Source organism: Dama dama, chromosome 1 (genome assembly GCF_033118175.1).
Source record: "Dama dama isolate Ldn47 chromosome 1, ASM3311817v1, whole genome shotgun sequence".
In the NCBI taxonomy this organism is placed as follows: Eukaryota; Metazoa; Chordata; class Mammalia; order Artiodactyla; family Cervidae; genus Dama; species Dama dama.
In genome coordinates this window covers 81,066,913-81,076,960 of record NC_083681.1, presented here as the reverse complement: position 1 = coordinate 81,076,960, position 10,048 = coordinate 81,066,913, and the positions used below count along the sequence as shown (strand labels likewise).

At 49.0% G+C, this 10,048-nt stretch overlaps 1 long non-coding RNA gene across 1 annotated transcript; it reads right to left on the bottom strand.

Moving 5' to 3' along the window:
* Window positions 1-277: 277 nt before the first annotated feature.
* Window positions 278-7,477, bottom strand: LOC133063905 (uncharacterized). Its single transcript, XR_009694544.1, has 3 exons — window positions 7,332-7,477; window positions 6,218-6,302; window positions 278-1,749 (listed from the first exon to the last, which is right to left on the bottom strand). It is a non-coding gene; the product is annotated as an uncharacterized LOC133063905 (long non-coding RNA).
* Between the last annotated feature and the right edge of the window lie 2,571 nt (window positions 7,478-10,048).

Genomic DNA, 10,048 nt, shown 5'->3' with positions numbered 1-10,048 from the left:
CCTGCAAAGCAGGAGAACCCAGTTTGATTCCTGGGTTGGCAAGATCCTCTGGAGGAGGGCATGACAACCCACTCCAGTATTCTTGCCTGGAGAATCCCATGGACAGAAGAGCTGGGTGGGCTACAGTCCATGGGGTCACAAAGAGTTGGACATGAGTGAGCGACTAAACACAGTAGATATGGCGTAAGAGTTTAGTGAATATTCATCATCTTATATAGATATTGATGCAACATTAAAGAAATAGAAAAAATGTGAGTCTGATCTCTTTTTCGATGAGTTCTTTTGTTTATTTGGGTCACTGACTGGTTTTGAAGTATGATCAACCTGCAGCAGTATATTTCTTCCTGTTATACAACATAGTGATCAGTTTTACTTTAATTTTTATTTTTTCTGATTCTGCAGATGAAATTCATTTTACAGAAGAGACTATTTAGAATGAGAACAAATCACAACAGATTACAAAATTTAAAAAGATGGCAAATGCTACAAAGTTACAAAATCCAGAAAAGTAACACTGCAACCCATTTTAGAACATTTCATCACCCTGAAAAAACTCTCATACCCATTAGCAATTATTTCCCTTTTTACCTCCTCTGCCCCACAGCCCTAGGCAACCACTGATATATTTTGTTTCTACCGATTTGCCTCTTCTGGACATTTTAAGTGAATGGACGCATATCCCTTGTGATTCTTCCTTACTGACTTCTTCCAAGTAGTAAACAGCAGCTTTCATTCTTAATGCTTTAAACAACCAGCTTCTTGTACCAGGTACCGTTGTGCTTAGTTGCTCAGTTGAGCCTGACTCTTTGCAAGTGCATGGCCTGCAGCCCGCCAGGCTCCTCTGTCCATGAGGATTCTCCAGGCAAGAATACTGGAGTGGGTTGCCATGCCTTCCTCCTCCAGGGATCGAACTGGGGTCTTCTGCATTGCAGGCAGATTCTTTACCAGTTGAGCTACCAGGGAAGCCATGTATTAATACTTCATTATTAAAAAATTGCCAAATAATATTCCATTGTATGGCTATACCACACTTTACTTGATGGGTATTTCGGTTGTTTTGACTTTTTGGTCATTATGAACAATACCTGAATGAACATTTGTGTATGTGTTTTTGTGTGGAAATATATTTTCATTTCTGCCAGGTACATGCTGAGGAGTGGAATTGCTGGGCCATATGGTAACCTGGAAGGAAAGTTATGACAACCTAGATAGCATATTAAAAAGCAGAGACATTACTTTGCCAACAAAGGTCCATCTAGTCAAGGCTACGGTTGTTCCAGTGGTCATGTATGGATGTGAAAGTTGGACTGTGAAGAAAGCTGAGTGCTGAAAAATTGATGCTTTTGAACTATGGTGTTGGAGAAGACTCTTGAGAGTCCCTTGGACTGCAAAGAGATCCAACCAGTCCTGAAGGAGATCAGTCCTGGGTGTTCATTGGAAGGACTGATGCTGAAGCTGAAACTCCAATACTTTGGCCACCTCATGAGAAGAGCTGACTCATTGCAAAAGACCTTGATGCTGGGAAAGATTGAGGGCAGGAGGAGAAGGGGACGACAGAGGATGAGATGGCTGGATGGCATCACTGACTCGATGGACATGAGTTTGAGTAAATTCTGGGAGTTGGTGATGGATGGAGAGGCCTGGCCTGCTGGGGTTCATGGGGTCGCAAAGAGTCGGACACAACTGTGATTGAACTGAATTGATGGTAACTCTAGGCATTCTCTGGTCACTCAGCCATAAGGAATCCACCTGCAATGCAGGAGACACAGGTTCAATCCCTAGGTTGGGAAGATCCCCTGGAGAAGGGAATGGTAACCCACTCTGGTATTCTTGTCTGGAGAATGCCCGAGGAGCCTGGTAGGCCACAGTCCACAGAGTCACAAAGTCAGACACAACTGAAGTGACTTAGCACGCATGCACATGGTAACTCTATCATTAATTTTGAGGAACTGCCAGATAGTTTTCCAAAGTGGCTGCATTATTTTACATTCCCACCAGCAGTGCGTGAGGTTTTCAATTTCTCTACATCCTTACCAACACTTGTTATCATCTCCCTTTTTGATTACAGCCCTCCTTGTGAGTGTGAAATGGTATCTCATTGTGGTTTTGCTTTGCATTTTCTTGATGGATAATGAGGTTGATTATCTTTTCACGTGGTTATTGGCCATTTCTATATCTTCTTTGGAAAAATGCCTGTGAAGATCCTTTGCCAGTTTTTAATTGGGTCATTTATCTTTCCATTATTGAGTTGTAATAGTTCTTTATTATATTCTAGATACAAGCCTTTTATTGGCAATATGACTACAAACATTTTCTCCTGTTCTAGGGGTTGTCTTTTTGCTTTCTTGATGGTGGGTTTTTTTTTCATGGATAAAAACATGCAAGGAAGTTTTTAATTTTGCATGAAACCCAATTTACCCATTTTGCAGCTTTGTTGATGTTGCAGTCTGTGCTTTGGTGTCATATTAAGAAACTGTTGCCTAATCCAAGGTCATGAGATTTACTCCTATGTTTTCTATGAACATCATAGATTTAGCTCTAAGATTTAGATATTGGCCCATTGTGACTTGGCTTCCTGGGTGGCTCAGTGGTAAAGACTCCTTGTGCCAATGTAGGAGATACAGGAGGTGGGAATTTAACCCCTGGGTTGGGAAGATCCCCAGGAGGAGGAAATGGCAAACCCATTCCAGTATTCTTGCCTGGAAAATCCCATGGACAGAGGAGCCTGGTGGGCTGCCATCCCTGGAGTCACAGAGGTGGACACTACTGAAGCAACTGCACACGCATGCGCACACACCGCTGTGAGTTCATTTTCTATCTGGCCTAAGATAAGGATTCAACAGCATTCCTTTGTACCATTCTCTAGCACTATTTGTTGAAAAGGTTTTTCTTTCTCCATTGAATTGTCTTGGCACGCTTGCCAAAAATCAATTGACTGTACATGTGAGGGTTTATTCATGGAGGCTGTATTCTACCCACTGAAATAAATGTCAGTGCTGTCTGTCTTTATGGAGCTCTCCATTTCTTACTGCCTTTCCTCTGGGGTGAAATCTCTGAAGTCTTTCTCCAGAGCTGGGGGCAGGGACCGTGGTCCACTTTTTCAGAGGACACTCTTGATTTATGAGCAGGGCACTGAGCAGAGAGGGTGGTCTCGAGTCTTCTCAGCTCGCCTTTCTTTTTTCCATGTAAGTTTATTTATTAACTTTTTGGCTGTGCTGGTCTTTGAGGCCACTGCCGCTTTTCCTCCAGGTGTGGGGAGGGGGGACCACTCTCTAGTTGCAGTGCACAGGCCTCTCTCATTGAGGCGGCTTCTCTTGTTGCAGAGCACAGGCTCTGGGGCACTCAGGGTCCAGTCATCTCCGTATGTGGGCTCTGTTGCTGTGGCTCGGAGACTCTAGAGCGCAGGCTCAGTAGTTGTGGTACACAGGCTTAGTGGCTCTGTGGAAAGCAGAATGTTCCCAGACCAGGGATTGAACCTATGTCCCCACATTGGCAGGCGGATTCTTATCCACTCCATCACCAGGGAAGTCCTCCGGTTGCCTCTCTTGACGTGAACTCGGGTGAGGGCAGTCAGGGTCCCCCTCTTCTTGGCTGGCAGTGCCTGGCATGGAGCCTCTCTCTGATCATGATGAAGACTTGGTGGGGGTAAGTGCACCCTGATATTTTGATTGCCTTTGCCAAGAGTGGCTCAGTGGGAAAGAATCTGCCTGAAGTCACAGGAAGGAGTCACAGGAAATGCCTGGGTCATCTCTGGGTCATGCATCTCCTGGAGGAGAGCAAGGCAACCCACGCCAGTATTCTTGCCTGGAGAATCCCATGGACAGAGGAGCCTGACGGGCTACGGTCCATGGGGTCGCAGAGTCGGACGACTGAAGTGATTTAGTACGATCACATAGGCCAGGAGTTTTGCTTCTGCAACTTGGAGTTTGGGGAAATGAGAAACGACAGTTGTTTGCCTTTCACAGTGAAACAGTTTACACCTTGACTGGGAACTAAGGGGGTAGGAAGGCTCATGTTTTAAGCACAGCTGTTCAGATTGGAGCTGCCGTTGTTTTGTTGAGACGTGGAGAGAGGGAATGTGTTATAGTTCAAGTCTCACAGATGCTTACTGTTCTCCATGAGATTTAGTTCTTGAATAACTGTTTCTTCACTTGCTGTCCTCCTGTAGGACAACTCTCAGCGACTTGAAGGAGCTGGGTTTAGTAACTGTCATTAGTTAAGCTTCTTTCCTGGGGGGCTGGCAGAACCCCTCATCCTGTAATCTGGGAAGTCCCCACTGGCTTTTAAACTCAAGTTTTTGCCACTAAAGAAAAAAAAGTTCCATCCGGCTCCAATCGCTGCTCTGATTCTTTTTGCTTTCCCCGCCAAAGTTCTAGTAAAAGTTTTGGACATTTCCAACTTTCTCCTCAGCGACTTTAAACAGGTTTTCCATGCCCATTTGTCCTGAAGGAGCAGCTTATTTCTAAGGTCAGCAGGGATTTCCACGTCTCTGTGTCCGTCAGGTATTTTTCTCTCATCTTAGTCCATCTGTCAGCAGCATCGCACCATCATCAACTGTTCCTCCTCCTTGAACTGTCCTCTGCTCCTGGATGCGGTGACTGGACACCCACGTGGACCACCTCCTTCCCCTCCTCTGCAGGTGCGTTCCTCTCTGCCAGCCACTGAGAGGGGTCCTCAAGGCCCCAGCCTGGACTCTGCCTTCATTTTCAGTTGCTGAGAAACAAAGGACCCTCAAACTCAGCAGCTTAGAGAGCAGGCTTTCATGATCCGCTTCCCTGGGTCAGGAGTCTGCCTCTTGTACAGCTAGGTGTCTCCTGGCAGGAGTCTCACCAGCCGTGAAGACGTTGCCTGGAGCTGAGTCATCACCCGAAATCTCCACCAAGACCATAGAAGCTGCTTTCGGTCTCCTCCACGTGGTTATTGGCAGGAGTCGTTTTTTCACAGGATGTTGGATGGAGGGTGTCAGGCTCCCATTGGCTGTCGGTCAGAGGTCTCCCTGGGTCCTTGCCATGTGGGTCCATCTATAGGGCAGCTTGCACCATGGTGGGCATCCCTCAAAGCAAGTGACTGGAGGAAAGGACAGCCAAGGTGGAAGCCAGACTTTGTAATCTAATCCTGGCAACGACAACCCATCACTTTTACTATCCTTTGCTTTTTAGAAGCAAGTCAGTAGCTCCAGCCCACATTTAAGAGATATTGTTTGTATGCTAAGTCACCTCAGTCATGTCTGTGATGCTATGCACTGTAGCCCACCAGGCTCCGCTGTCCATGGGCTTCTCCAGGCAAGGATACCAGAGTGGGTTGCCATGCCCTCCTCCAGGTGATCTTCCTAACCCAGAGATCGAACCCTGTCTCTTATGTCTCCGGCACTGACAGGTTCTTTACAGGGAGGTGGAGATTATACCGGGGCCATCCTAGCAGCTGCCTGCCACAGGCTCCCTTCTCTTCTCCCTGCACCTTGGATGCGTTTAAACTTTAATTACCAGCCACACGAGAGAGGGAGATGACTTACAAACTCATATTTGCAGTCGAAACCTCCTTTCTGAGTTCCAGGTTCATGTCTGACTGATCAGCTGCCATTTCACTTGGATCTCTCAAAGGCTACTCAAATATAGACCGTGGGCTTCCCCCAGATCTGGCCTTCCTCCTCTCTGTCCTACCTGCGGGTTACAGTGCAGGCTGAGCTGTGAGATGGAGAGGCAGGCGAGCAGCTCAGTTCTCCTCCAGGAGCGGCCCAGTTGCTTCCCACTCCCGCAGATGTTGTCTTCCTCCACCCGCTCAAAGCTGACTCACCTGGGCCACCGTGTTCCAGACCAAGGGCGGGGGGAGGGTGCAGAAAGTGAAGAGTTGGCAATTTCCTTTTCAAAAGATGCAGAAATAGAGACAGACATAGAGAACAAACGTGTGGCCACCAAGGGCAGAAGAGGGGGTGGGATGAATTAGGAGGCTGGGACTGGCATATATACGCTGTGAAGTCGCTCAGTCGTGTCCGACTCTTGTGACCCGGTGGACTGTAGCCCGCCAGACTCCTCCGTCCATGGGATTCGCCAGGCAAGAGTACTGGAGTGGGTGCCATTTCCTTCTCCAGGACATCTTCCCGACCCAAGAACTGAATCCGGGTCTCCCTCATTGTAGCCAGACACTTTACAGTCTGAGTCACCAGTGAAGCCCACATGTACACTACTATAAATAAAACAGATGACTGATGAGAACCTACCGGATAACAGGGGCCACCCTACTCAGGGCTCTGCGGTGACCCAACAGGGAGGGGATCTGTGTGCGCGTCCGGCTGACTGACTTTCCTGTACAACGAAAATAAAACTACTTTGTAAAGAAACTATACTCCCATAAAAAAAAAAAATAATAATAAAAAAAGATGTGACCCAGAAAAAGTGTATCACGTCTGCTTCTGTCCCGTGGACGCGTCCGGAGGCTGCACCTTGGGAGTGGGCTGTAGCGGGGGAGGCTGGGCGCCCCAGCTCTAGTCTTGCAGCTGCTGTCCCCAGTTACAGCTTGCGGGGTTATATTACCGCGTGAGGATAGCTGAGCACCGAAGAACTGATACTTTTGAACTGTGGTGTTGGAGAAGACTCTTTAGAGTCCCTTGGACTGCAAGGAGATCCAACCAGTCCATCCTAAAGGAGATCAGTCCTGGGTGTTCATTGGAAGGACTGATGCTGAAGCTGAAACTCCAATACTTTGGCCACCGGATGTGAAGAGCTGACTCATTGGAAAAGACCCTGATGCTGGGAGTCGTTGGGGGCAGGAGGAGAAGGGGACGACAGAGGATGAGATGGCTGGATGGCATCACCGACTCCATGGACATGAGTTTGGGTAAACTCCGGGAGTTGGTGATGGACAGGGAGGCCTGGAGTGCTGCGATTCATGGGGTCGCAAAGAGTCAGACACGACTGAGCGAATGAACTGAACTTAACTGATTACCGCCTAGACTGAGGTCCCCTAGGAGAAAAGTCTGAGGCAGGGGACTTCTGCGGTCTTAATAAATTTCCGATTAGGGAATAAAATCCCAGAGAGAAGATATAAGTACGTAATAAGATAGAAGTAAGTAGAAGTAAGTAATAAGTGATAGAATATCACTTATGCTATTAAATTCTAATAAGGGATAGAAGTAAGTGATAAGAAGCGTGAGGCAGGAAGAAAGGAACGTTAAGAAGACGATGCACATTATGAACTGGCCCACATGGAGCAAGACTACTCTGAGTTATATAAACTTCCTGCGCAGACCAGCCCTCTGGGAGAGAATGCCGGAAGAATTTTTCCACTGGCTTCGGTCTCCCAGCGGTCAAAAGTTGGTCCCCTGGGGTGCTCACCCTTTTTTTTTCTGCCTCGGAATTCGAGGACGCCAGGCAGCGGCCATGTCAACAGGAAGCCCCAGCGTGGGCGGGGAGGAGGCGTGGTCTGCGCCGGCGGTCGGAGCCGTCCGCCCGTCCGCCCGTCCGCCGGTCCGCCGGTCCGCCGGTCCGCCCGCCCGCCCGCCCGTCCGCCGGTCCGCCCGTCCTCCCGTCGGCCGGTCCGCCCGTCCGCCGGTCCGCCGGTCCGCCCGTCCGCCCGTCCGCCGGTCCGCCGGTCCGCCCGTCGGCCGGTCCGCCCGTCCGCCCGTCCGCCCGTCCGCCCGTCCGCCCGTCCGCCCGTCCTCCCGTCGGCCGGTCCGCCCGTCCGCCCGTCCGCCCGTCCGCCCGTCCGCCCGTCCGCCGGTCCGTCCCGCCAGCGGTGCCTGCAGCCCCTTCAGAGCCCTGGCAGAGCTGGAGCCAAAGGGAGAGGGGCCCGAGGGGGTCTGAAGTGGCCCATACGGGGACTCGATGCAGTCACGGGAGGAAGGAGAAAAGAGATCCTGGGGTTCACTTCCCACTTCCTGCCACACCCCGTTTCCATGAATGACACCCCTATTCATTTAGTTCCAGCAAGTGAGGAACCTGAGAGGCGCCCTGACAGCTCCCTTGTCCTTAGACCTGCTTCTGATCCCACTTATCTCCGCAATCTACTCGCTTCTCTCCATTCGGACCCCCGTGCTGTTAATCAAGGCTCCTCTCATCTTCTCTGGGGACAAGCATCACTTAATGGAACTCCTTCCTATCCATTTCCCACATACAACCCAAGCAGGATTTCTGTAACACCCACTGGATCTTGTCACACACCCTGCTAACTTCAGCCCTTTGACAGCTTTCCGGGGCTTGGAGGACAAAGATGAACCGCCTCCAGGTGGCCCACAAAACCGTGTGTGGCCTGGCTCCTGGCTCCTCGTGGGACACGCTCCGCATTGCCTTCTGTTCTAGTCTCACCCGCTGACTTCTGGCTTCAGCTCTCTGAATCTCCAGGCTGCCATAGGACCTTTGCACATGCTCTGCCCAGTGCTGGCCAGCCTTTTCTCCTGTCTGCCTTCTCATCTTCATGCTCCCAGAGAAGTTACTCTTTTCTCAGGGGAGTCTTTCTTAATTCTTATATGTATATATATATATCTCCAGTCCTGGATTCTCCAAGAGGCAGGCTGAGTATGTATTTTGTATTTCAGGTGTTAGTGAAACACGGTCACTCCTAATTTTTTGTAAGATGCTCATTTCAAAGAAGTCATCAGGGGAAAGACAAGACTTTTGAAATTTCACTCTCCTTATCTGTGTTTTGTTTGTTTGCTTTGTTTTGGCCATGCTGCAGACTTGCAGGGTCTCAGTTCCCCAGAGACTGAACATGCACCCTCAGCAGTGAAAGCATGGAGTCTTAACCATCAGACCACCAGGGAATCCCCCAATACTTGTCTTTTGATTCTGCTTGTTTTTATTCCACATTGGTTGTGGGGACTTCCCTGGCACTCCAGTGGTTAGGACTTCATCTTCCAGTGCAAGGGGCGCCTCACCTCAATCCCTGGGTGAGGCGCAAAGATCTCACATGCCTCTTGGCCGTAAAACCAAACATAAAACAGAAGCAATACTGTGTGTGCGTGCTCAGCTGTGTCTAACTCTTCGCAATCCCACGGACTATAGAAGCAAGTCAGTAGGTCCAGCCCCTGTTTAAGAGGTGTTGTTTGCGTGCTGAGTCACTTCAGTCATGTCTGACTCTTTGTGACCCCATGGACTGTAGCCCACCAGGTTCCTCTGACCATGGAATTTTTCAGGCAAGAGTACTGGAGTGGGTTGCCATTTCCTACTCCAGGGGACTTTCCTGACCCAAGGATTGAACCTACATGTCTTGCATCTCCTGCATTGGCAGGTGAATTCTTTACCACTGTGCCACCTGGGAAGCCCAAGTAACAACTTCAATAAAGGCTTTAAAAATGGTCCATATCACAAAATCTTAAAAAAAATGATTGTGGAGGAGGTCATAATTTTTTCAGTACTTAAAGCCTCAAGGAATCAGGATGTCAACTCTGGCTGTGGAAATAATTCTCCTTCCACTTTTGCAGGTTTGCTTTTTTACATCATTAGTTAGAAATCTGTCTAATTTAGAAATCTGTCGGTTAGACAGATTAATCTGACAGTTAAAAATCTGTCTCCCCCACAAGCCTCTCAGTCTTTTTTTTGTCCTTCCTTCCTTTCTTTCTCTCTTTTCATCCCTCCATTTTCCTTCCTTCTTTTCTTTCTTTCTTTCTGTCTTTTCTGAAAGCTCGGTGTCTCTACATCAATGCCACGTCAAATCTTGCAGACAGAGGTGTGGGTGAAGTGCAGAGGGTGAGCGTTACAGCTTTGCCAGGTAAGGGAGACACACCGGGCTCCCACTTCCGAAGACCGTGTGTCCCCAGGCTCCCCGTCTTCTGAAGGTAGAGGCCTTGACAGTGCTCTGGCTCACAAGTGAACTTAGTGTAGCGTCTCCCAAGGAGGAGAAGTCAAGGAAACCTTTGCTGAGTGAGTCTCGAGAGCCCAGAACTCCGGCCTGGCTCGGTCACCGACGAGCTTTGTCCCACACCTGTTTGTGCTGGAGATCACTCCTTATCTGAGCGGCTAGGGCCCGAGAAACAGGGAAAGGTATTTCTAGAAAGAGGAAAAGAGGAAGGCATGCACACCTTTTGAGATGTCGTTAATTAAATATGTGGCTAAGA